Source organism: Prinia subflava, chromosome 20 (genome assembly GCF_021018805.1).
Source record: "Prinia subflava isolate CZ2003 ecotype Zambia chromosome 20, Cam_Psub_1.2, whole genome shotgun sequence".
Taxonomy (NCBI): Eukaryota; Metazoa; Chordata; class Aves; order Passeriformes; family Cisticolidae; genus Prinia; species Prinia subflava.
The window spans coordinates 4263590-4289158 of NC_086266.1; the positions used below are offsets into that span (position 1 = coordinate 4263590).

General features: G+C 43.3%; 1 protein-coding gene across 2 annotated transcripts in view; it reads right to left on the reverse strand.

Annotated features, from left to right (window-relative positions):
• The window catches only part of HTR2C (5-hydroxytryptamine receptor 2C), a 205872-nt gene that overhangs the window by 59527 nt on the left and 120776 nt on the right, over window positions 1-25569 (reverse strand). For both annotated transcript variants that reach the window (XM_063416825.1, XM_063416822.1), the window contains exon 2: window positions 13694-14104. The gene's annotated coding sequence lies outside the window, so the exon portion shown is untranslated. The remainder of the gene's footprint in view (window positions 1-13693; window positions 14105-25569) is intronic.

Genomic DNA, 25569 nt, shown 5'->3' on the forward strand with positions numbered 1-25569 from the left:
CGTGTTGCTGTGAGTTACAGTTCAACTAAGAGTCCTCTGAACTTCCCCAAAGTTTATTTAACTTGCAGAAATTCGGGGCTGCCTTTTTGGGAGCCTCATTCCGCGGTGGCCCTGAGGTTCCCAAGGTGTCACTCCGCCCGTAAGCGATGCCTTCCCCGGCAAACAGAACAGAGCAGAGCCCCAAAAATGTGACAATCCGTGTGTGGTTTTGGCAGGTATCACTCACAGAGTTTCTGTACAGCGGGAAATGTTTCTTAGCTCCCTGGTCCCTGGAGCATGAAGAACACAGCTCACAGTTTGTGCGCAGAGCCTCGCGTGGGATGCGCGCCGGGAGCCGAGCTCTGCTCAGAACAGTTCACTGCCTCCAAGCTGCTCAAGATGCCAACTTGTTTAACCTCTGATGGAAGCAATAATTGAGATTTTTCTGCTACAGAGAGGTCACCCTCGAGAACACTCAGCCGGGGAGACTGAATCACACAAAGAAAACCATGACCTGGTAGGATCCCGTTTGTGGTATCTACAAAATAAATTGCTGAAATTGGGAGTGTGGGGTTTTCCATCTCTCTCAGGTTTTCAGATAGGAGGGGAGCAGGAAGGAAGCAGCAAAATTAAAACCCACATTGCCTCACATTTCTGAAACTTTGTGAATATATTTTTCTTGAGTATGTTGAAAACATGACAAAGGCCACCTACATTACGAGAAATTATTTCTGCCAGAGGGCTATTGAAACTGTATTATGATGTATTTAGTTACTCTTAAAATGACCAATAAAAAGAAAAGCTTTAAAGAAGGAAGCCTGAGTTTTCCCAAACAATTACAGTTCTTCAACGAGGGTACTGAAAGAGTAAGTAGGTGTCAGCAGGAGAGAGCTGGGACTTCACCTTTCAAAAACCACAACTGTGGAACCTGAGCACAGCTTTGCAGTCCACTTGCTGGGTCACCTTTTCAAGAGCTAGCCTGGAGTCTGGGCTCAGCACCAAGCTACACTGAGCATCACCAAACAGCCCGTAGACCCAGGGCATGGATTTGTGAGTATAATGCTGAAATGTAGAGGGTTTGTGCATATTTATTGCAAATGGAAGCAAGTACACAATGCACAGACTGTATAGCCAAATGGGCTAATTCTGCTCATAAATATTTGCTCACAGAGATTCAGGGGCTACCCTGGGGCCAGCTGAATGGTTAGTCCATCACTATTTGTTCATTTACTTTTCAGGACTTCTGAATTTTACCCACATATTTACATGACTGGTCATTTCCATAATGTACTTCCCATGAGCACAATCTTTAATTATCTACAGACCTCATTTCTTTATTGAGTGTTTCTCCCATCCTGTGACCATACTGGGCATTTTCTTACAGTTGGTTTTGGGTTGACAAATCGTGTAGAAAACAATAGTGAGGTGATGAATCACTGCAGTGACAGCACTGCCTCACTACAGGATGAGGAAACTACTCATTGCACGCTAGATCCAAAGCAGAGGAGAAAAAACTCAGCCATCTCTAGCTTATGCCAACATCATGAGCAAGAGCAAAAACAGCTTCCCACAGCTCTGAAGTCAATGGTATCTCTGACACCCTTTTTCAAGGAGTTTCAGGATGCATTACTGAGTTCTCACCTCAGCAGCCTGCAGTCCCTCACCTCCAGCTTGCCTCAGAGTCTCCAGTGCACTCATCTCAGCTTGCCCAAGCTCTGTTTTGGCACCTAAAGCTCAGCTCTTCCACAGGCACACCAGCACTGCTGGCTCCCCAAAGCCCAGCTCAGAGAACAATCACTGTGCAGATAAAACCTTCTAGGGGGGCAGAGAGGGTGGGGAGGACCCGTGTGAAATACCTGGGGACCCACCCCGCTGCCAGGAATGAGAATAAATTTCCAAACAGATGAGGGCAACATCCCTCTCTGCTGTCTAAGGCACAGCAATGTGTGGGAGAGAGGCACTGCAAAAACAGCAGAGGTGTTGGTTTGCTGCGGGTCTCTTGCAGATCCAACACTTAAAAAAAATTATTAAAAGTGGGATTTCTTCTGGTGTTTCATGTAAGATTCCTGGACATTCTTGTAGCACAAAGTGACCCCTGCCAGGCACACAATGTCGTGGATCCTGTCGTGGATCCTGTCATGGATCCTGTCACTCCTGCACTTCACAGATCAAGCTGCAGAGGGTTGGCCCTGGCTGGATGCCAGAGCTTCTCTCTCTGTCCCTTCCCTCTGCAGCTGGACAGGCGAGAGAAAATATAACAAAGGGTTCATGAGTTAAGGACAGAGAGAGCTCTTATCCTTGAGGTAATTCTGCTGAGCAGAGAGTGAGATGAAGGGAGTGCTTCCCACATTTTCAGGGTTAAAAAATGAGGATCAGAAGCCACATCCCCAGCCAATCCTTCACAAACAACCAGCTGAAGAAAATCCTGCAGATGGGAGAAGTGGCAGCATCCAACAGCAGCTCACACCAAGCAGCCACAAAAACACAGTGTGTGCTGTCCTTGACATATCAGACCAAGAGAAATTTATGCTGGTGTGAAGCTTCAAGCTTTTCCTTCATTTTCTGCTGTGTTTCAATTCATTTGCCTCATCTTGCTCTCACCAGTTCTGCAATGCAATCCCCAAAATCCCAGATGAAAATCCAAAGAATAATCAATACATTTTATTTTTTCTTATTCAATACAAATTACCGATTCATCTAAGTTTATTCAATATGTTCATGGTCCTCAGAGAAGTTTTGATGACTCCAACTTTCATTTTATAACAATGGAAATCTTTCCTTAGCTCTGCTTCACTGTGGAAAAAAAAATGAATATCACCATCTTAAATCTTGAACAAATTACTTTTACCCTCTCTAATTATTACTTACCAACAGACACACTTCTAGCATCCTCTTCCCATTCATATTTTCTTACATTCACGATCTAAAACCAGATGCTAATGAATCAGCATTTATCTGATTTCCAGTTTCACTAATTATTTAAGAGATCAGCTAAATGAGTTTAATTTAGAATTATAGACTTAGTTACTCGAGGCAGAATTTTCTCACAATTAAGAATTTTAAACTGCCTAGAAGTAAATAATACAATAAAATTTAATCTCTGTTCAAAGCCCAAATATATTATTAATAAATGATTTTAAACTAGCAAGAACATAGTTAATTCTAGATGTATCCTTTTAATCAAAACTGAATTAAACAAGAATGGAAAAACAAAAATGCATTATTGAGTATAAAAGACCGAATTGCACAAATGCATTTTTACATTCCAGAGCCTGGTTTTATATCTTCAAAAATGCTATGAAATATGAATATATTAATCCTGTCAATAAATTAGACAAAATTTAAGGTGCTGAAAGATGCACAGAGCTTCAGCTGGCAGAGGTTAAGTCCAGAGCTGGGAATGTCACAGCTTTGGCACTGGACCAGCAGGTGACACTGCACCCCGTGTCACACCAGCCCCAGGACAGGCTCTGCCCCTCTGCTGATTGCACAAACTTCCTTAATTTGAGTCTGGGAACTTATTAACACTTTTTAAAAGTGTGTTTGTATCATTAAAGGTAAATTATCTTCCCCTCTGGCAGGTAATACCCTCTGCTGTCCCCAGGTGCAGCCCCAGCCTCAAACCACCGGGCAGTGTTTGTCCTGCTGCATTCCTCACCTTTTCCTCTCTTCCACACACGCAGGAAAAAAAGCAGATTAAATAACCTGGGACACACCTTTGAAGCAACAGCTTCCCTGGAGCACAGGTTTCCCAGGTGAGGAGGTTCTGGGGGCAGTGATGGGTGCTGAAGCTCCTTGGTGTGAGCAGGAGCCGCTGGCTCCAGAGCCCTCAGCCCTGCTCTGCATCACTCACACCCCACCATCATTTCTTCCCCAGGCAAAAAATCACACCACTTGCTCTTCACAGATTAGCACTTGACTGTTCAATCCACATTTCTCTGCTTGGGTTCACCAAGGAAAGCCAAGTACTGAGGGTTTTTCTGCCATCCTAAATCCCGTCATTATTGACAACAAAACCAGATTGCTGAGGAGGTTTTTTTTTGGTTTTTTTTGTGGACTGCTTTTCTAGCCTGAGGATTTTGGCTAGAAAAATTTTCAGCAAAGTGAAAGAGAATGGAGCAATGATATTACTTTTGTCCCATTTCCAGGCAGAGTGGCAGAGAGCCAGTTCTCAGAATTTTTCTCAGAAGCCAATTGATTCATGTTTGTCTCAAGTCTCAGTATCCTTGTGAGAAGCTGTCAGAGGGCAGCCAAAATTGTTTCACCTACAGATAAAAGGCCACTCTCCTTCAATCATATGCAAAAGCAGGGAAGTGCCACAGAGCAAACAGCTTTGCCCAAAATTCCAATTGCACTCAGAAGTTCACCAACCATTAGTCACTGCTATAAATCAGCGTGACTAATCAGCTCAGCTCCACATCTTAATGACACTGATGGATTTTCACCAGCCTCAGGACCCATCCAACGGGGCCAGGGCAGCTCTGGGAACTGCACAGTGGGTGCAGGGTCATGGGGAAGAAGCCTCCCCACAAAATCCTCAGCAAGTCTTGCTTTAAGCCAGGCTTGAAGGTGTCCTGTGACTAACACAGCCAACTTTCTGCTTTCATACCTGGCCAGTGGCAGGAGCCATGCAAGCTGTCAAAATGGATGGGAAAGAAAGAGCAAAATGGAGAACACAACAACCTGGGTTTCTTTTGGCTTTGCATCTTAGAAATCAGCTTGTGTTAGATACAGAGAGGAACCACAGAACCACATTTTAGACATGTTCTTTCTTTAGGTGAACTAATTCACCTTGCCTATATATCAAAGTATCTTTATAACACCAATATATGGAAAGGAAAACCTTTACAGAAAGCCTAACAGCTTTAATTAGCTAATTTAGCAGGATTCCTTCATTACAGGTTCTCTATTATCTCAGGCTCTCAAAGAGCTTTTCAGGCACATGCTGTCTGTACAGGTAAACATACTTATGCTCAATTCACAAGCAGATAAATCAAGACCTGATACCTTGGAAATAAAATCTGGGAGATGCACTAGAGCAGACACAACACCCCCAGCTGGGTTCAAGCCTGGATTCTCACTGCAGAAACCTGGACTGCTCACACTCGAGGTTTTTGAGCTTTTAGCTCAGCCATGAGAGCAAAGCACACTCTTCTATCAAACTGCAGCTCTTTGATAGCCCCTCTGCTTCTCACACTAGAGGCAGCAACAGAAAGATAGAGGGAGATGATAAAAATAAGACAGTTATGGCTATTTCACAGAATTTTCATGCTTTGGTGCTGTTCCATCAGACACCAGAGGGAAAACAGGATTCTGGCCATGTTTTGGACTGGCTATTCCTCACGCCTGAAATTCAGTATCTTGGAATGAGCTCACTAGCCCAGGGGCTTTTTCTTTTTCTTTTTTTTTTCGTTATTTCATTGTTTTTTCTCAGCTGGGCTATTTCCCAGCTAATTAATGAGTTGAAATAGTCACAAATGGATTCAGTGAAGGCCAAAACTAAAGCAAGAGAAGTGCAGGGAGCATGGAGCCATGAGTGAAGGCAGGGTGGGGAAACCTGCACAGGACCCTTCCTTCTAAGGGCAGCTAAATGCTCAGCAGTTAATTGCCTGTTTTATTCAACTACAATGTAACTTGAATATCTCTGCTGTCCTGTCCAATACTCTACAGCTGCCTGGCACAGTCTAAGGTAGATGCATTCAATGGGAATGTCTGAAAACAGTCTGATGGCTCATGGACCATTCCTGTTGTGAATTTAAAGCAATTGTAATGTCTGAGGAGGTTTCTTCAATGTCCATAACTGAATTCAAATTAAAATCAACAACCAAGAGACATAAGCCTAAACATCTCTGCCTGAGGCAGAAGAATTGATATATTAACTGAAGGATAACGTGGAACACATTGTACCTCAGGAAATGCATTTGCTCCAAAACACATTAAGACTGTCAACAATTTGGCTTGGATGTTCACAGCATGGTACTCCAAAAAAAAATAATCATTACAGTGCCATGATATGCAATAAAACCAGGCTTCAACACAGACAGTACTGCTCTAGAGAGAAAAAGCACATGGCCAGCAAATCAAAGAAAAAGTTCCCAGGCTGGAATAATAAGGGATTAAATTTTGTAAATTAAATTTTGTGATGTGAAAAGTTCCAATTAGACCCCAAGATTTCTTCTGGCATGTGAAAGAATGTTTAATCCTGCTGCCCACAAGCCATTAGCACTGCTCCTCACTTCTGTGTCACCTCTGCACACACAGCACGTGTGGCTCAGGGCTGCCCATCACAGGAGCCCTTCACTGCCTGCAGAGCTCCCCAGGAGCTGGGAGAGGAGCAGAACTGGGTGTGGACAAGAGCTCTGCTTTGGCAATCAAAATAAACCTTGTACTACAAACTGGGACTTTGCTACGTCTTTCCAAAACATCTACGGTAAATAATTATGTGCTGTTCCAGGACTTGCTTGTTCTGCTTATATCAACATTAAAGAAAGAAAAATCAAGGCCTAGACAAAAATGCAGTGCATTTTCTATGCAGGAGAATAAAATCTGCTGCTTGGTCCCAAAGTGACAGACTGGCTGGGGGTCTCCCAGTCCAGCCCCCCTGCTCAGGGGGGTTCACAGGGAGCAGCTTGCACAGGAGCTTTGCACATCCAGGCAGGTTTGAATCCCTCTGGGAGACTCCACCACCTCCCAGGGCAGCCTGTCCCAGGGCTCTCTCTCACAGCACAGAACTTTTCCCTTCTATTCTGATGGATCTCCCTGTGTTCCTTTGGCCCTGTCCTGTCACTGGGCACCTCAGAGGAGCTGATTTGGCTCTTGCATACAAAACAAGGGAAAAGGGATGGCTGCTGCTGAGGGGTAGAGTTCACCACAGATGAGAACAGAAACAACTTCTGTTGGATATTTAAATGACACCTTTTTGCTGCTGCATCCAGCCTATTAAGTTAAAGCAATTCTCTAAAAGTGGTTGATAGGTTTTCTTTTTACCTGCAGCAGATGATAATTTTTGGAGGGTAAGTGGAGTGTTTTCTGTAGAGGTTTTAAAGAAACTAAAAAAACCCACTGAAGCCAAACCAAATCAGAACCATCAACTATAAAAATAATTTCCTCCTTTCCTTCAAGCCATAATTTGTTAAGAAGAAAAAGTCCAAATTCTCAGTCTAGAAGTATCAAACAGTGCTTGGGACCACAAGCTGAAGTTCATGCTGCACTGGAAATTTGCTGTGACCTGTGCCCTGTGAAACCAGAGTCTGTTCTCTGCATGGTTTGACTCCCTCACTGTGAGCTGGAAGCAGAATCTGGTGGGTGTGATGTTTTTCACTTCTCTACAGTTCCACTCCTTGGAAGATTATCTTCCCTTATCTTCCCTTCTACTTACTCCTTTGCTGACCTTGGAAAATAGAGATAGAGATCATAGAAGCAGAATCCTGAAAGGATTATTGCTTTTATTATCTTACTATTGGGAAGCTGATTAAAAGCACATATCCTTTCACAGACTACCCTGTCCATTAGCACTTTCAGCTCTCTTAAAAAGGTCACTGAGCAGGATATTAAACACAGCCTTAAGAATTGAGCACTCTTTACTTCCAGTACAGGTGTTGTCATGGCAAATGTTGTAGGAAGTTGTCTGTCCCTAGCTCAGCAGCCCTATCTTAATTCCTACTACAACACAACAGTGACAATGAGGATTTTGATAAGAAAACCTCACTGGCCTGATAGCGAGGCAAAGAATTGTGGTGGGTGATGGATAGTTCCATGGATACTGCTATTTTATCTGCACAATTTCAGCCAAATCTCTGCTCTTTGATGGTCCCTGACCAGGCCACAGTGACTGTGTGCTTGACCTGGTCTGGGGCCATCAGCACTTCTGTGCTGAGTGGAAATACAACACCAAAATCCTGCAGGTATCACCTTGTACTTTCACAAAGCCAACCCAAGGACATTTTACAAGGTATGAAGAGAGGGTCTTTACTGCTTTCCCATTATAATAACAAGCTGCTTTCTAATGTCATTCCTCTTGAAGCCATCAGCTGCTTTGGCATCCAGTAGGATCTCCTAATGTCCCCTCCCACCATGCAGAACGGCAGGGTGTGAGCCCTGAGAAACTCAGTCAGAGAGGATAACCCCAGGGAGAGGTCAGACAGGGAGAGCACCCTCCCAGCCTCTCCAGGCTGCTCAAAGCTATAAAACCAATGTATTTAAGAGCAGACTGCAGCAATCATTTTTTGTGTGGTCACACATCTTCTTTAATACAGTCATTTTTTATCCTATACCTGGTTTGAGCAGCAACGAATCTGCCGGAACACCAGGGCGCTGCGGCGCTTAATTGAGGAAGAGAGCAGGTTGCCAAATGGACAGAAATAACTCACAGGAGCTTTTTTTCTTTTTTTGGATGACATCAACACATTGCTGCTTTTAGGGAAGGATCCCCCACAAGTTTACAGAGCACTGTGAGTCAGCCTCATCCCTTGGATTAAATCCGGGCGAGGGTCGGGGTTCTGCTGGGATTGCCCCAAGGAAGGGAAGGAGCCCTGCTTGCTGACAGCTGTGATGCAATGCAGATAACCCTTCCTCCTGCAGTCATTTGTGGGTGTCAGGAGAAGCTAAGAATAAAGCAGGAAAAGCCTCTGGAAAGGTCTGCTGAGCAGCGAGCTGAAAGAAAAACCTCTCAAGGTACAGCGAGCACACCCCGGCTTCAGCTCAAAGCACAGCCTTGGGTGACCTCTGCTACACGATCACAGGTGATGATCACACATTGCACTTAAAATTGCTGATTTACCTGCCCATGAAGTATTAAAACCAGCACAGAAATGTAGAAGTTAGAAAAAATTCCTTCATGCCTGTCCATATGGGATGCATTAGAGTTGCTAAGCTTAAGGAAATAGGTAGGTGCCCCCTCCTGCTCATTGAAGGGAGTTGTGAAGCAAATTGCAGCATTTAAGATCCTGCTTACCCACAAGCCAGAAAAATTAGAATTTCTTTCTCTTTTTTTTTTTTTTTTAACAGCTTGTCTCAAACGAGCTACAATAATCTGCATCTCCAACAGAGAAAGCAGGTCAGCACTGACTGCCATTCAGAAGGAGAGATGGTCAATTAAAAGAAAGAAGCCAATTAAGAGGCACTCGTAGTCAGGAAGATACTAGGGAGAAAAGAGAGGAGATAAGGAACACGACTGCCTGAGAACACCCAGTCTCCCCAGCACAGGCTGGGGCCAATCTGGTGCTGTGGATGAGACACATTTCATGCCCTTGCCTGCAAACTGAGGGAGCATGGTATGATCAGACCCTGGAAATTAAAAACAGAATCAAAATCCAAACAACAACACTGCATTTTTGTTCAGCTTTAAGCTTCTTGTTTTCCTTGTTAACAAGATCAAGAAATTTCTTTGCCAGAGAAAGCTCTATAACTCTGTAAACTTACAAAAGTTCGGGAAAGCCAGGATTACTGATTGACTCCTGATTAATGCTGAAGCTTTAGGGCAGTCTAGCAGCTAAATTAATACCTAAACTTTACATGCAGGATTCAAAACCAACTGTTAACTCTCTTGAGACATCCAAAGCAAGCTTGATCTCAAGGCCTTCAGATTAAGCATAATAGTCCTGGGTTTGCTCCTATGCACTCTAAGCACAATGAAATTGCAGCCATATAAAACCACAGAAAACAAGGCTAGAAGGAAACCCAAGTAATAAAAGGTTATGTCACATAACCTTTCACTTTGTTGCAGCTGAATTTTTGCAAAAGGTAAGAATTGCAATCCCTTTTGAAAAAATGTAAGATGAAACCTACCCCACATCCACTCCCAAATCAAAGGTCAATAATGTTAAGTGTACCTTGTTATATTGTCCAAAAAACCTGAATATACAGGATCTGCTGAAGTGTCTAATACCAGCTAGAATCAAGAACAGCAGGAGATAAATTTGGATGAAAAGTCTCTTCTGGAATGTACCAGATAAGGCTTTCTGCAATATCATAAAAATATACAGAGAAGATGCTTTTAATTGAATCAGCACTAAAGAGTTTCAGTTAATTCCAATGGGGAAACAAAGAAACAAGCACATCTCTGCTCAGCACAAAAAGCAGCAGTCTTTGTAATGGAGCAGGACTCACACTTTTCTCTCTTTTCCAGAGATAAAGCTCTATAAACACTGGGCATCCTATCAATCTGAAACTTCTTGATGCTCTGAATGACTTGGCCAAATAAAAGCAAAGTCACTGCCCTGCACTGCCCAGACAAGGAACACAACCTGCTTAGACTTGGCTTCAGAGCAAATCAGGAACAGCACACGGGCTGTTTCACCATGGGCATGTTTGGAATTTGAGGAAATTACCTTTCTTTATTTTAAATTACAAAAACTATCATCCTACATCTGTATTCAAATCCACAAGTGGTTCCTAATAGAACAACATGTTAAGTCATCAAACAAAACACTCTGGTGCTGGTAGCAGCAAGGCACCAGCTGCTTCTGAGAGCAACTGCGTGTCAAGTGCAAGAGCTGACAAGGTTTGAGTTAATATCCACCTGACCACGCTGTTCTTTTCAGCAGCAAGAGGACAGAGGCTGAGCTCACTTAGTCAGAGCCTGGTGCTAAAAACACCAAGGTCAGGGTTTGATCCCTGCATTCACTGAAGGGCTGGATTCAATGACCCTTGTGGTCCCTTCCCACTCGGAATATTCTGTGATTCAAATGTGGAGTCAGCAGGAATGCTCCTACCCAAAGTGCACAGAAGGAAAGGAACCTCTGCCTTTCAATTAATTATTTAAATCACTAGATGCAACCCTTATGTTCACAATCTGCAGCTACGCTGAGAAACAGAAGCAGTCCAAAACCTCCAAGGGCCTTCATCATTACAGAATATGCACGGGGAACTTGTTGACAACCGCAGCAGTAATTTAAATCTGCTGGCACTTTCGGAAACAAATAGCTCTGTACAAAATCCAGCTGGAGCTGGCTTCCCCTCCTCCTGTTCTCTGAGCACTGACAGCAGGACATCCCCACCTCCACCCACCAGGTGATGAGCAGGGCACGCGCTGAACCCTGTCCATGATCACGTGGAGTGTTTTCCCTCCTGAGAAATGCACAAAGCAAATTCTTGTGCAGCTGTCACTGAGAAATGCTTCCCTCAGAAACAGCTTGTGTGGCTCTTCAGAGTGCTTCTAGTGCTGGACAGCAACCATGGGCTTTTGTGGGAAGAGTTATCCTCTCCAAAAGTACAATTCTTTGCTGTTAAAATCAACAAGAAACGATGGCTTGGTGATGTTAAAGCTTTTTCAGTCTCCCCACCAGAAAGTTATTTTATCATTAATTTTTGGTCAGATCCCAACAAATCACTCCCACCCATCAGGGGAGGATGTGCTGCAGCAGTCTGAGACTTCCCAAGTCTCAGATCACCAGGGAGACATCCCTGGAGCCTTGACCTTGTGTGCAGACCTTGTCTTCCTGCTGAGCTGCTGCTCAAAACATCCTTCAAGATCCATAACTACTGATTTTATTGTATGTAAGCTTCAAAACACGTCTCTGAATTTCAAGGGACTAGGATAGCACAACAAAATTTAAGAGGCTGAAAGACAAGACCATGCAAAGGAGATAAACCATTTTGCTATATTTTTTTAGATTAAGTGTACAGAGCTTTTATGAAGCTATTGAAAATCTTCTAGATGAGCCTTTAGGGCACTTCAATTTAGAGTTATTTTCTTTCTGCTCCCTCCTCACTAGCATTGCTCAAAAACAATGCTGAAGACAGTTGCCAGCAATGCAATTGAGCCTGTGAAAGGCACCATAAAGGCTTCTGTGCCTCAAGGCACATCACTTCTGCTCCTCCTTTTATTTTTCCAAGTATTTAATTGAACTTGGCAGTAACCTTTACCACATGAAACCAAGATGGCAAAACAGTAGGTTTGATCTGTGTGCTGAGGCTGGACTGCCTTGCTGTGAACTGCTGGGGGAAGTGGTGCCTGGAGATTCCCTGGTTTGAAATGGGAGAGCCCAGGTCGCCTGTCCCACTGCTCCCACTTGGTGGGAACTTGTGCCCCACATCTTTTCCATGTAGCAGCCCACAGCAAAAAAGTCAGGGTAGCAAACCTCTGCAGAAATTTCCCCTAAGTGGCATGTGAAAAAGGAGCAGTGAGTACCTCACTAGCACAGCTACAGGAACTCAATCCTGTACCCTAATCCTTATGCTTTCAAAGTATTATAAACCATGGGCAATCAAAACACAAGCAAAGCTAAAAGCCATACAGCCAAAACCTTGCATTAACATTATATCCACAGACCAGTCTCCCCTTCACTTTATTTTATGCTGTGTTTCACCCCAAGATTTATGTTTGCCAGAAAGATTTTTCAAAATGAAAATTAGTTTTTGTGTTTGGCTGATATCCAGCACTGCAGGACATCCTACCTGGCTGGAAGGTACAGAAGCAACACTGCTAAATGTGTTCAGGACCACAGACGTCTTCTCATTTGCAAAGAGAATAAGGAAAAACTCCAAGGGAAGGGCCTGAACACACCCTTAACTGCCCCCCTTTGTACAAGAGAGCAGAGACCAGGGTCCTTCCCTGCTCCTGAGGGAGGATGGACAGAGCTGGGGAGGCACCAGTGTCCTCCTCACCTCCCAGTGGCTTTGCCTCTATTGGTCAGCAGCTCAATTTCCAGCTCAATCCCAAAGTACAAAGAATTTCTAATGCACAGGGTCATTGAAGTTAGGGCAAAACCAACTCGGTCCTGAAGTTGCAGAGAAGAGGAATTCTGGCAATAATGGAAGGACATAATGAGTGTTATTGCCATAAAATCTCTGTAGTTACTACACTGGCAATTTTTCCAAATGGGTTGGCTTAGAGACTGGCCTCTTGCACTGATTACTAAATTATTTTCTTTACAAAGGTCTAAGTGGCTCTGCTTTCCAGATGAATAGCCTGAAGCCACTTGGTTCAGAGCTCCAGTCCCCTGAGATTCATCTTGGACAGTAAAGAAATGAGACAGATGAACACTAAACCACTCTGTGTACAAACCCAGCAGTGGCTTGGCTGATGAGAACACTTTGTGCAAAGTACCACTGAATTTAAAATAAAGACAGAGGTGAACTGAGGCTAGTTAAAAGTTAGACAAAGTCAGAAGCAGTGTTTGATAATAAAGCATTTTAAACCAAATAAAGCTTCCTGAAGAGCATTTTGGCTTCACCACATCTCACTTCATCCAGGAGAGCTGCCTCGCCACACAAATTAAGAGCAGTGTGCTGGACCTGGCACTTTCCCAGGCCAGCCACTGCCAGAACTCTGCCGTGCCCTGTCCCCCTTGCCTGCCCCGAGGAGCAGCAGTTTCCTCAGCCCAACACGTGGTTCTATGGCGCAGCTGATCCTGACGATAAGATAGCGACTCAGGAGACATTTTCTGGGTTGTGAGCAGATCAGGGCAGGAGGCAGAAACTCCTGCAGTTTATTTACAAATAAACTTATATACATCTCCTATAATGTCCATCCATTGGAGGATTAAATTCCCACCTCCTAATCAACACTGGTTAAACTAACTGTCCATCACCTTCCTTCTCCCATCTAGAAATATGCAAACCAAGAGAGACAGTTAGCAAAACATAACCAGTGTTTACATTAACAAGCGTGAGAGAGGCTGCATATTCTCTTTCAATATGAGCCCTGGACACACAGGAAAAACCTCATGGCAGCAGTTCTACATTCACCCAGCACTCACCAAGCAACACTTACTTTTTCCTTGACAGAGAGCACCTGTGCTCGGGGAGGGGAGCTCTGTGCAGCCTCTTGCACATCTGGTGGGTGGTGGTGCAGCACTGCTGGCAGGGGCTGCAGCAGGGAGCGGCCGTGGGCGAGCGCGGCGAGGATCTCACGCAGAACCGTGGGGACGCGGGGTTCCACCAGCCATGGGACAGGATCCGGGCAGCACAGCAGGGAACAGGGAAGGTCAGCCCCTCTGGCAGCTGTCCCCAGGGAGGTTTGAGGCCTGGGTGTGAGGGTGAGCTGGGCAGGTTTGCTGTGCCTGTGGCTCGGGGCTCTCCCAGCAGGAATTCCGCGGGCTCTTCTGGAAGCGCTCTGACCCCGTGGATGGCACTGGGCTGCACTGCTCACTGGGGAGGAGGCTCAGACGTGCCAGGGAGACCTCTGGGGAAGAGAGATGGAGAGAGATGAAGGAAAAACAGTGTTTGTCCTTGAAATTTAGATGTCTGTGGCTTTTCTAGAGTATGTTTGAAACGTGCCAATTAAATAAGTCCATTAGACAGAATCCGATTAATTGGATGGCTTGGTCAGCTGTGGCTTACTCAGAATTTGTTCTGGTTTTAGTGTTTTACATTAAACATGGTTCTGAGTAATTCAAACCTCACAACAGCAAGGAAAAATTGCCTATAATTAACATCTTAAAGTGCAAGCAGCTCTCATCACACCAACAGCAGCAAGAGCTCACACCACTCTCCTCCATTCTATTCAACTTGATTATTTAGTCTGGTTTATCACCAAATTTCTTCTCTGGGTTCCACTGATTCAAACTTGCACTGGTTTGAATGGTTCCTCTACAAACACAACAAACAGCTCCACACAGGAAGGTTTAATCTGTCACCAGAGCTTTTCAGCAATCAGATCCCTAAGCATTAGCTTTGTTAATTAAAGTAGCACATCTGAAAAATTATCAGAAGGGAATACATTGGCATATTTCTGTGCAACAGGGAGAATTTATACCTTCAGCAGTCACCAGTGGACTGAAAAAAAAGCCAGTATAGCATGACACATGATGCTGCAGCACCCCTGGGCTAGAAAGACAAGTAATATGAGTCATTTAAAAACCAGAAACATTCAAAAAGGTCATTAAAATCTACTAAACCTCACAAAATCAAATAAATACATTAATCAATTAAAACCTCTATGAAGCATCCTAATTGAATTTTGCTGTAGTAGTGTCACATGGCTGTGGAAACTGCTCTTCAGTAATCCAGCCAAAAATTGGCATGTTCCCATCCCCACTTATTCTCCCTGATTAGTGAAATATCAGAAGGGAATGAAAAACAAGGTGAAGGCATTCAGGAAAAAAATAAATACTAGCATTTAAATTTCATCGTGTTCTTCTCACTCATGAATCTTAAACTCATTTATCCAAGACAGTGAATGGATGGCATCCATCTGCAAGGGTGAATTGTGGCCATGAACCACTGCACAGTTCATGTATCAGCACCACAGGCAAGGGGATTCACCCAGCGTGAGAGCCCAGGTCAGGAAAGAACCTGAAACTCTGAGGAGCTGAACAGCTCTTGCTCCAAATCATCTCCAATGCACAGCCCAAGAAAACAAAATGGAAAAGTCCCCAGTGCACCCCACACCCTCACCCAGACCCCAGAGCCACAGCCATGCAGAGGCTGTGCAGGGATCCAAGAAAGTCCAAACCTCCTCCCAGGAGCCTCCTGTGATATTTAGCACAGCACGGAAGTGCTAAATGAGAGGGGGAAGGAGCAGGAAAAGCAGCAGCAGCACAGGAAGGCCGTGAGCAGAGGTGTGCTGGGTCTGCCCCACCAAACCAGCCCCAAAGCAGGGTCAGCAGAGGAACAAGAGCTCAGGGGAGGCACTGACATCTCCAAACATGGAAAACAGGGAAATTACTGATAATGTAACTGATATCAGCTAAGCCACAGACCTACTGTCATAGAAATATACTAAATATCAGCCTAAGAGTGCTCTTCAAAGGGGAGGGGAAGCCAGGCAGGAGGCACAGAAGATTTGCACAGTGTGTTCATGTAAAAGGGGATCCTGTGATGGACCCTCCAACGCAGGTTCTTGCCTCTGCATCACTGTCTGTTTTCAAGTACCACAAAATTCCTGCCCTTAAAAAGTCCTTTTTGCAACAGCAGCGACCCTGAACTGGTAACTCTCCTTTACCAGGCCACCCTGGTAATAATGGTATAAATTAAATGGTATAAATTAATGGTATAAAATAAATAAATTTATAATGGTATAAATTAAACCATTTATACTGCACACGGAGGAGAAACCCCAGTGAAGGCTTTGCCATGCTGCAGGCTGAGGGCACCCAAGGGTGACCCTCTCAGCATGTGGCAGCTGCTGAGATGAGCCTGTGAGCAGAGGACAGACTGGAGGAGTGAGAAACCCCAGCCTTACACACTGCACAATGCCTCCTCCTTTATCTTTTGTAAAATGACCTCTCAGGAAAGCAATTTCCGAAGTGACTAGTGTTGCTGGTGACACACAGCTAGGGGAAAGAGAGAATTTACAGTGATTAGAATAGATCAGATTTATGGACTAACAGGACAGGCGATGCGTGAAGCAGGGAATGAAATGTAATGAGACCCAGAAAAAATCAAACACATGCTCTATTCCAACCTAAACAGCAGTGTACAATTAGACAGGAAACACCATCTAAAACAATTCACATAATGTTTCATAGCAGCATAAAGAAAAAGCAGAAAAGATCTTGCAGCTCTTACAGACTTCACGATACAGAGAACAAAACAAGGGAAGACTTTAAGGCATTTCATCCATATGAAATGCACAAAGAGCCTGTCAGTCCAGGAGCACTTTTTACCACACTGGAAAATGTGAGACACTGCCAAACAGGCTTCCAGAAGGTTCAAACTCAGTCCTGAAAGATTTTGTAAATACTGTGTTATTTAGGCAACATCAGCATTTTTGCAGTATTAAAACTGGATGTTACATTAAACCACCCTAAAGCTTGCAGGATCTGACAGCCTTTAGGCATGTGACAGATAAATGCAACAGAGAAGCTGTTTCTCAAAATGAAAGTGTACAGCAGGGAGTAAAACTGGCCTGGAGAAGAACAGGAATGAGAAGCCAAGAGTTTGAACTGGTCCTTGAAAAAGCCTTGGTGGCCTGGTAGTGGGACTGAGCCATATCAGAGAAAGGATGCCAAAGGATGCTCTGGGTTACCAAATTCTGCTGGGGGGAATCTTTTAATGCAAAGAACTTATTTACAGATAGGGATACCCTTAAAACTGTGAACATTTCCTTTGTGCAAGGTTTATATTTCTGCTCTGAAAACATTTACATACATGCTTAGCTTTATATGTATTGATGAGTTAAATCAACTGGGATAATCATGGGCTTCGATTTAACATGTTCAGAATTATAAAAAGCAAGGGGATTAGCAGGTTGGGATGTTTTTATCTGCCTTTAGTTCACTGTACATTTTTTGCAGTTGTACTTGGGGCAACAGGAAGAACTGCAACTCCCAGAAAGAAAAGAGAAAATGCAAGATTTTAAAATACTGTCAGATGCAACAGAATTTTTCTTTACTGGAGAGCACTCATTTTTAAAGGCCATCTGTACGTACTTTATTAAAGTATTTCCTCAGTCACAGCAACTTTTTAGCTGTATTCCTGACTAGCTTCTTGATTGGGCTCAGAAGTAAAATTATCATTCAGATATTAGCAGTTTTGCTGTTCAAAGTCTAATCTATTTTGAAAGCTTAAACAAAGTCAATAAATATTTAAATTAAATATAATCTGCACTTGCCTAATTATTTTAATTAAGAATTAAGTTGCTGTTCCCTTGAAAATTATGAGTGTTTAAAGCCAGTGCAATAGGAGAACAATGGCAGGGTATAGCAAATATATTAAATCCACAGCAATTCTTCATGGCTTCAGCCTTGCCCTGTGTCATTCTCCTTTCTCCTGCAGTCCCTTGCACACAGAATGAGACATATGCCAGCATCACCCTTTGCTCTGTCCCTCAGACACCTCTCTTCTGGCTTAATTTCCAATTAGCACTCCTGTTTTATGTCCAGTGTATCACTCATCATCATTTCAGTCAAACAGCTCCTCCCCAAATGAGAGGAAGGTTAATGACACTTCCTGTCACTGTCATTATATGCTTCGCATAAGAAAGGGAATGGATTTTGTAGAAAAAGCCAGAACAGGAGCCAACCTCTCCTGTCATGCCCCAGAGATGTCCCCTCACCACCACTGACCCTCAGCTGGGCTTCCCACGTTCCACAAAGCCAGGAGGAGCTTTCTGCCCTGACACTTCTGTACCCTGAGGCCAACAAAGAAGGGCCCAAGTATCCTTACCCTAGATCCTTGTCTGTAACAGAGCAAAAATTGAGCCTTGGAAATGGAGCCAAATGCACCAGTGACAAAGGGGTTTGCACTGCTGCACTGCTGGGAGGGTCTGCTCCCTCCTGGAGCAGAAACTCAGCTCGTGAAGCACCCACCAGCCCAGCCCTGGCACTGGGGTGGGCACAGGAGGGGTGACAGCAGTGCCAGGTCCCTGCCTCACCTCCAGAAAAATGCATGGACACAGCCTCAAGCTGCACCAAGGGAAATACAGGCTGGATATCAGGAAAAAGTGTTTTACAGAAAGGGTGATAAAGCACTGGAATGGTCTGCCCGGGGAGGTGGTGGAGTCACCATCCCTGGATGTGTTTAAACAAGGACTGGATGTGGCACTCATGGTTTAATTGAGGTGTTAGGGCTGGGTTGGGCTCGATGATCTGGGAGGTCTCTCCCAACCTGGTCAGTCTGTGAATTCTGTGAATTCTGTGTGTGAAACCCAACTCATGTGTTCAAAGAGCAGAAAACATTAGAGGGAACACAGTGGAAATGAGAGGGATGATTTAAATAGGAGTTTGACCTAGGAGACACTGACTGCAGCCAGAATATTTCCATTTAAGTAACTGCTGTTCATCCTATTGTATAATTTCTGTTACCTGTTAATTTTTCCCCAAAGGGGGAAAATAACCTAATTCTGATTGCCTGGTAACAGTTACCACTGGTTGTGGCATTACTGTAACTTCAAATATTTTAATGCTAATAGCACATCATGTTAGCAACTATGCTTTTTCCTATTTTTTTACATTTCTTGTTGTTTGGATAATTAATTTTACCTCCAACCTATGTCAAATTGTCTTTGAATCCAAGTTGAAATTCAATTCACAATGCTGAAAAAATGTATTTTAAAGGTGCAGTGGCTACAAAAGAAACCATGGAGTTTGCATTTGAAAAAGAATCAGCACATGAAAAAATTGTCTACATAAATACTGACTTGAGGCAATTGTGGCTAATCATATTATGATCAAAAGATTAGAAAAGACTTCATCTCATCTTTACCTAAGAAAGGATTGATGATAGCTGCTGCTTTTATGAATTACAGTGGTTTGCAATTAAGTATAATTCATGTGTTCAGCCAGAGAATTCCCTGGGTTGCAGCTTTCTTTACATGTTAATAGGAAACATCTTAGGTTTAAATATTTGGTTTGTGTGAACTTGAGATATTATGATGGGTTTAAATCTTAATATAGAGATTATGCAATGTCAGTTTAATTCTGCAGGTGTATATTTCAAACATTTTTACTTCAAATAGACATACAAGGTTTAAGTTTAAAAGGCAAAACCAACCCAAACAAAACCACCAACAAGCCTCCCCCCCTCCCCCAAGACTTCACATTCCCTGGAGATGGAGCTGATTTGAAGGATGTCATCAACAAGAAAGGGCAGCTTCAAAACTTAATTCTCATCAGCAGCAAAGCAGATGGGACAGGAAATGTAGTCCAGCACGCCCACACAACCAGTTCACAGGAGCAAAGGGCTCTTATCCAAAATAGGAGGCAGTGCCTGGGCTGAGCAGGATGTCAGGTACATCATCTCAGCTCCTCACAAGGCTCACACACCCACTCCTCCAGTCTGTGTTCTCCACTGGATCCCACTGGCCCCCTTGCCAAGGGGGGAATCTCTGTGTGCTGTCTGTGATGGTGAATTTGTCACTTCTGTTTTACCCAGCACCACAAACAGAAGCCCTGCTGGTCCCAGGAGGGTCCAGCTCAGGAAGATCCATCCCCACACCAGGCTGGATCCTTTTGCACCCATGAAAGCACAGCCCCTGTGTGAAAGCACCACACAAACAACAACAACACAGAGGCAGGAGGTCTGCAGTGCAGAGCTGCTCCCCAAAAAGAGCACGAGCCTGTTTATTTCTCTCATTTTTATACATTTGTGGGTTTGGTTGTGGATTGGCTTCTGGGGTTGCTACCCCTTCACCCCACTGGCCAGACCAGCTGTCAACCAACATTATTTTCAAGCTAGAAATATGTAAACAAAGCACAGTGAACAAAAACAAGAAAGGTTGTCTATGTTCCAAAGTGTGAGAAAGTGAAAAACTGACCCTTAATATTGTACAGAAACTAAAGAACTGACTCCAACTTATGAACAAGTAGAAGGCTTTAAAAAAACTCAGAAAAAACAGAGCAACACCCCTGCTCATGGCACCCCTCACACCCTCTGGCAGGCTCCCCCTGTGCCCTGTGACAAATCTGCTCTGAGAGCTCAGTGCCACGGCCACGGGGCAGGCTGCTGCACTTCTGCAAAGCCTGGCTTAAGCTCTGGCTTTAGCTCAAACAGGAATCAATTCAGGGAAGTCCTCAAAGATCCTTTTTGCCTTTAGGAACACTTCCAGCACAAATCTCTGCCTTCTGTCTTGGCGCCAGGCTTTGTACTTACTTTGTGCCACCACGAGCAGCTGCCAGAAGGGCAGGGAGAGGAGCTGGGGTCCATTAGTCAGACTTGAGCTTTTCATCCTCTCCCCAGAAGTGGCTGCCCAAGCTGCTCTGATGCATCTGTGCAACTCCCAGCCAAGCCCACGCTGCAGCCCTGGGGTGTCTGCAGCTTTTCATGCTGGTAAGAGCAGCACAGGCAGCAAAAGGAGAGCTGATCCTGCAGGAAATATCACTGGGAAGAAGGAATTGTGTGTCAGGGAGTGTCCCCCTGCCCTGGCCACGCTGCAGGCATCAGGCAAGGTGCTGGCTCTGAATATATGCAAAGGAAGGAAGTGGCATTTCTATCAGCAGGAAGCAGTTGGGTGGAAGTTAAGAGATATTTAGGAATGGCCAAGTGTGCTCACCCAAGGGGTCACAGCAAGAGAATTTTGTCACCTAAAATTTAATGAGCCATTCCTACCAAAAGGGGTGTGCTTTTTCCTGTCCCTTCAGGAGGGACTCACCAAAATAATCTGTTTAGTGCTCACAAGGAGGTGAAGAAACACACACCAGGGCCTCTGTTACAGCCACTGCCTTCACAAAATCCTATTTAATGTTTAATGGCTGTGAGGTTACACTTTGCACTGTCAGCTCTGAGACCTGGCCTACCTAGGATGGGAAAAGTACAGCTTCTTTAAATTAGTTATTTGTCTTTCAAAAAAGACTCAGGGAAGGTTCTTCAGAACACTTAATAGCAATTAATAACATCTGTGTCACTAGGCTGGCTTGGATTTAGACATCAAGGGGTTCTCTGTGGATTTTCCCATTTATTAGTATTTTAAATCTTTTTAGATGAGAACATTATTTTTATAACTGCAGTTGAGAAATAAATAACTTAAGAGGGTCTTTTCCTTTTAATGCAGGGTTACAAAATGATTTACAGGGAAAATGATGAGGACTTAATATTTGAGTTTCCTCTGGAACATACTGTTCCTGCCAGGTCAGTACCATTGAACAGCACTTAAAACTCATGGAAATACATGACTTGTGGGGCAGCCACAATGCAGTCACTAATGACCTGAGCCACAGGACTAAGAACCAAGCAGCTGCAACTGCCAGCAAAGTTTTGATCACCAATCTGGGAATTAAAAACCCTCCTAAACTGATTATAGCCAAGATTTGCAGGGACAGCACAAAGGGCACCTCTTTCCCTGACATGAGTCATTACCTTCTATATGATTTGCTTTCCATGTTTTAAGATTCCCCAAACAATTTTGCATTGGTTGCATTAATGCAAGTAAGCGATAAATGCAATTATATTAAAAAAAATAAAAATCACACGGCTCATTTACTTCTCCCAATCATTTTCTAATGAATAATTTTACATGCAGACAGTGTCCATCTGTAAATGGCCCCTCAAAGGCAGGGTTTGAACAGCCACAACCCAGCACTTTAGAAAGTGATGACAGCAGCCCCCATGCCTGCATTTGGCCAAAAATACCCCGTTTATTTAAAGGTTTGCACCATTTCAGAGTCTCACAGATAAGCAGCACTGCAGAGGAAACAAAGGCAGGGAAAGGGCAGGCACTGGGGACAAGGGCTGACTCCACAAGACATCCATCATGGCATAACAAGCACTGCACTCTTGGCAGGTTTATCGCTGAAAAAAAGGGAATTAAGAGCAGCCTGAAGAGCCACAGCACATGGGAGCTGCCTAATGCTCGAATTCACATCTGGATTTACTGATGCTGTAAATGTCCACATCATGAGTCTCACAAAACTCATATCCTGTAATCAAACAGCCAAGTGAAAAATTAATTTTTTTTGTAATATTGGGGGCAGGAGGAGGGGCTGAGAACCCCCATGGTTGAGAACCAATCACTGAAAACAGTGTGATGCTAAATGAATAAAACTTACAGAAGTAATTAAAAGAATTATGAAATCCCTCAATATAAAGGTGCTGACTGAAGTTTTTTTGAGTGTGTGCCAACATTGCACTGCTCAGAAAATAGATGAACTCTTTAGAAAAGATCTACCGTAACTCTTCTGAATATAATTTTTATTTCTATTCACTTGACAAACTTCCCAGTGGGGCCAGTTGGGAATCACACACCCAATGCCACGCTGTGGAGCTCTATACCTAATGCCTGAACCAAATCCCTAATGGACATCAATTACGATATAAGATGAATTAAACATGAAGATTATTTATTTCCACAGCACATTTTAAGTATGTACTTGTATGTGATGAAAATTTTATTGTTTGTGCTTGGGAAATAAAAGGGGCAGGATGCCTAGTGTTAAAACGAATTTTCTAATTGAACTTTAATGAGCCTTGTCAAACCTCTTGATGCAGCTTTTTCACTTCCAAGGATCACTTGGTTCTTATCTAAAGAATGAGCCTGCATTAGCATTTAAAGGCAGTAGGGCTGTGCATGTTGAGCCTTAGCATTTAACCTGAGGCAAACTATTTTTCTTTTAAAAACCAGCCAAATGGAATTAGCTAATGGAATTATTTTACATTATTTTAGATAATGTATGTAATTTATTTACATGATTTCATTTATGAGGGAAAGAACTAAGGAAAAAGAAGAAATTAAAAAAAACCAAACCAATCAGCCAAAGCTCTGCTAGTTGTTGACAGATTAAAAGCAACCACAAATTCCACATTTCAGAAGTTTTCCCTAAAGTTTCTCCTTGAAAACAAGAGAATTGTTTTGTCTTTCCAAAAAGAGATCACATTTTGACCACTTTGCAATGACCAAGGTCATGGCAAGTGCCTTAGAACCAACACTGCCAGAAAACTCTTACCCAATTGTGTAATTTTTTTTTTAATGCAAACATTACTATAGCAAAGAAACATTCTGTGTGATTCCAGTAGAAAACAGTTCCAGAGAAAGGGAAGTCACAGAGGACAGTGCTGTGCTCCTCTGCATCTCTGCAGGTCCCAAAGCACCACAGAGGGGCTCCCAAAATAGACAAAAATTTTAACAATAAAACACACACGACTTCCTGGTTTCACAGACCTCTGGGAAACATTTTCCTTCTCTTCATGTCAACCTTTTCCTCTTCCTTTTTCCTCAAGGAGGCCTTTTCAGCCACTGCATTTGGTGTTGGATATCTGGAATGCCAGACCCAGCTACAACAGGGCAATGAATTCTTCCTGTCAGTCCATATCACAGCCTCAGACTGCTGTCACTGTCAGTAGTGCTAAAATTCATGGATATAGTTTACGAGTAACCCTTAGTTCAATTTAATTACCTTGCACCAAACGAGCTAGCAAAAACCATGGCTCCAATCCAGAAAACAGAGTATTATCCATCAAAGTATAAGAGCACTCCTAATCTGAGGTTGGGCAACCACTTACTCTCATGCCTTTATGGTATCAAAGGCTTCTGTCATTGAAAAGACATTATCAATTATGATGTATTCCTATTCTTTAAAAAAAAAAAAGGCACCCCAAAGAAATATAAAATCCTCATTTAATTACATCCCTACCATTACAAGCCCATTGCTGCTTTGTAAGACTAAAAAATTTCCTAGATGTTAAATAGGAATATCATTCCAAAGGAAAAATAATGTCAAGGATAAAACTTTGTTCCTGAAGAAAACCAGAACTTCACTTAGTATTTTAAAGACTTCATTAACAAAACCCTCTGTGGGCATCTACAAATGTTAAATTAAGATCAAGACCTTAAACAGTTTGTCAAACAGATGAGCACATCAAAGCATTTCAAAAAGGAAGAACCTGAGACTTGAAAAGCTGTCAAGAGAGCAGAAGTGAGAAGAAATAAAGGCTAATGAAGTAAGTGCAATGCCTGAAGAAATGTCTGGAATAGGTTTTCCTCTACATTATCATTTTAGAGCACTAAAAACGAGGCTGAATTCATTTTATGAGGCTGAATTCACTTCATCACATTCAATATTTTATTACATGGAGATGCATATTTCTATAAAGACCCATTCCCCCCTTTCTTAATCTCTTTGTAACTGGAAGATCCCTTTGCTGTTATTTCAAAGTTATTTGTCACATTGGGAACTAGAGGAGAAAATATTGCACCCATTCCTGTACAGCTGCTGGGAGGTGCTGTAGTCCTGGTGCAATCCCCAGGCCAGAGATGGGGGAAATAGTCCATTTACTGTGGGAAATTAAATATAATTCATGTAAATACATCTCTACAAAGATCCAGAACAAATAAATCAAACTTTTCTTCGACCTAAGGCTTAAGGAAACCCACGACACCCTCATGGTGCAACATCTTCAGGTTGGGGATTTAATTTGGGGATAAAGGCACCTGCTCTGGGGTTCAGCATGATACAGCTCTGGATGTGCACCTCTCATCCCCAGCAAAAGTAGGTGTATGAAAAATTCCATTTATTGGCTATCTGCTGTTGAAAGGAAAGAATTATTGTTAGAAGGAAGCCAAGTTAACAACTGACCCCAACTCTCAAACTGCAGAGCTGTGTGGTCATCTTTGTACCTCCTCTACGAGCTCATAAACTAATGGGTACAACCTGTTAAATTACTTAAGTTTTCAAAATAATGTTATTTTGTACACATCATGATTTTTAAAGAAAGTCCATTTTTATCATGTGTAACACAACCTTAGTCTGAATGTTAATTATTTCACAGCCACAAGGCTTGCATCCAGCATGGAAAGAGCTAAATCTTCAGTGAGACTTGGGATTCAGCCTTCTGTCTTGGAAAAATCTATTCTCAGTCCTGTCTCCTTGTATTCATTGCTGTGTTATCCCCCAACACAACCTGAATTTTAAGTGCACTTGCAGTGAGATTACTGGAAGATGATGTTGCCTATTTCACTGAGTGTAACACTTCCTAAAAAATATGATGGCTTTTGATGGACAATTATCTGAAAACCCTACTTGTAAGATAAAAGCTAAATCAACAAAACAATGCATTTAATTTAGCACATGCCATTTGGGAGCTCTGCTGGAGATGCATCTGAAGGAGCTCCTTTGTGGAGACACGTGTTGGTAAATGAGTCAGGGGACGGGCTGTGCTCAGGCCATGGGCTCCTTCCAGAAAAGGGGGCTGCAAACCCCCAGGGCCAGGCAGGGAAACCTCCTGGAGCTCAGGGAGCCCCGGCCACATTCCCTGGGAATGGGCTCAGGGTCACCA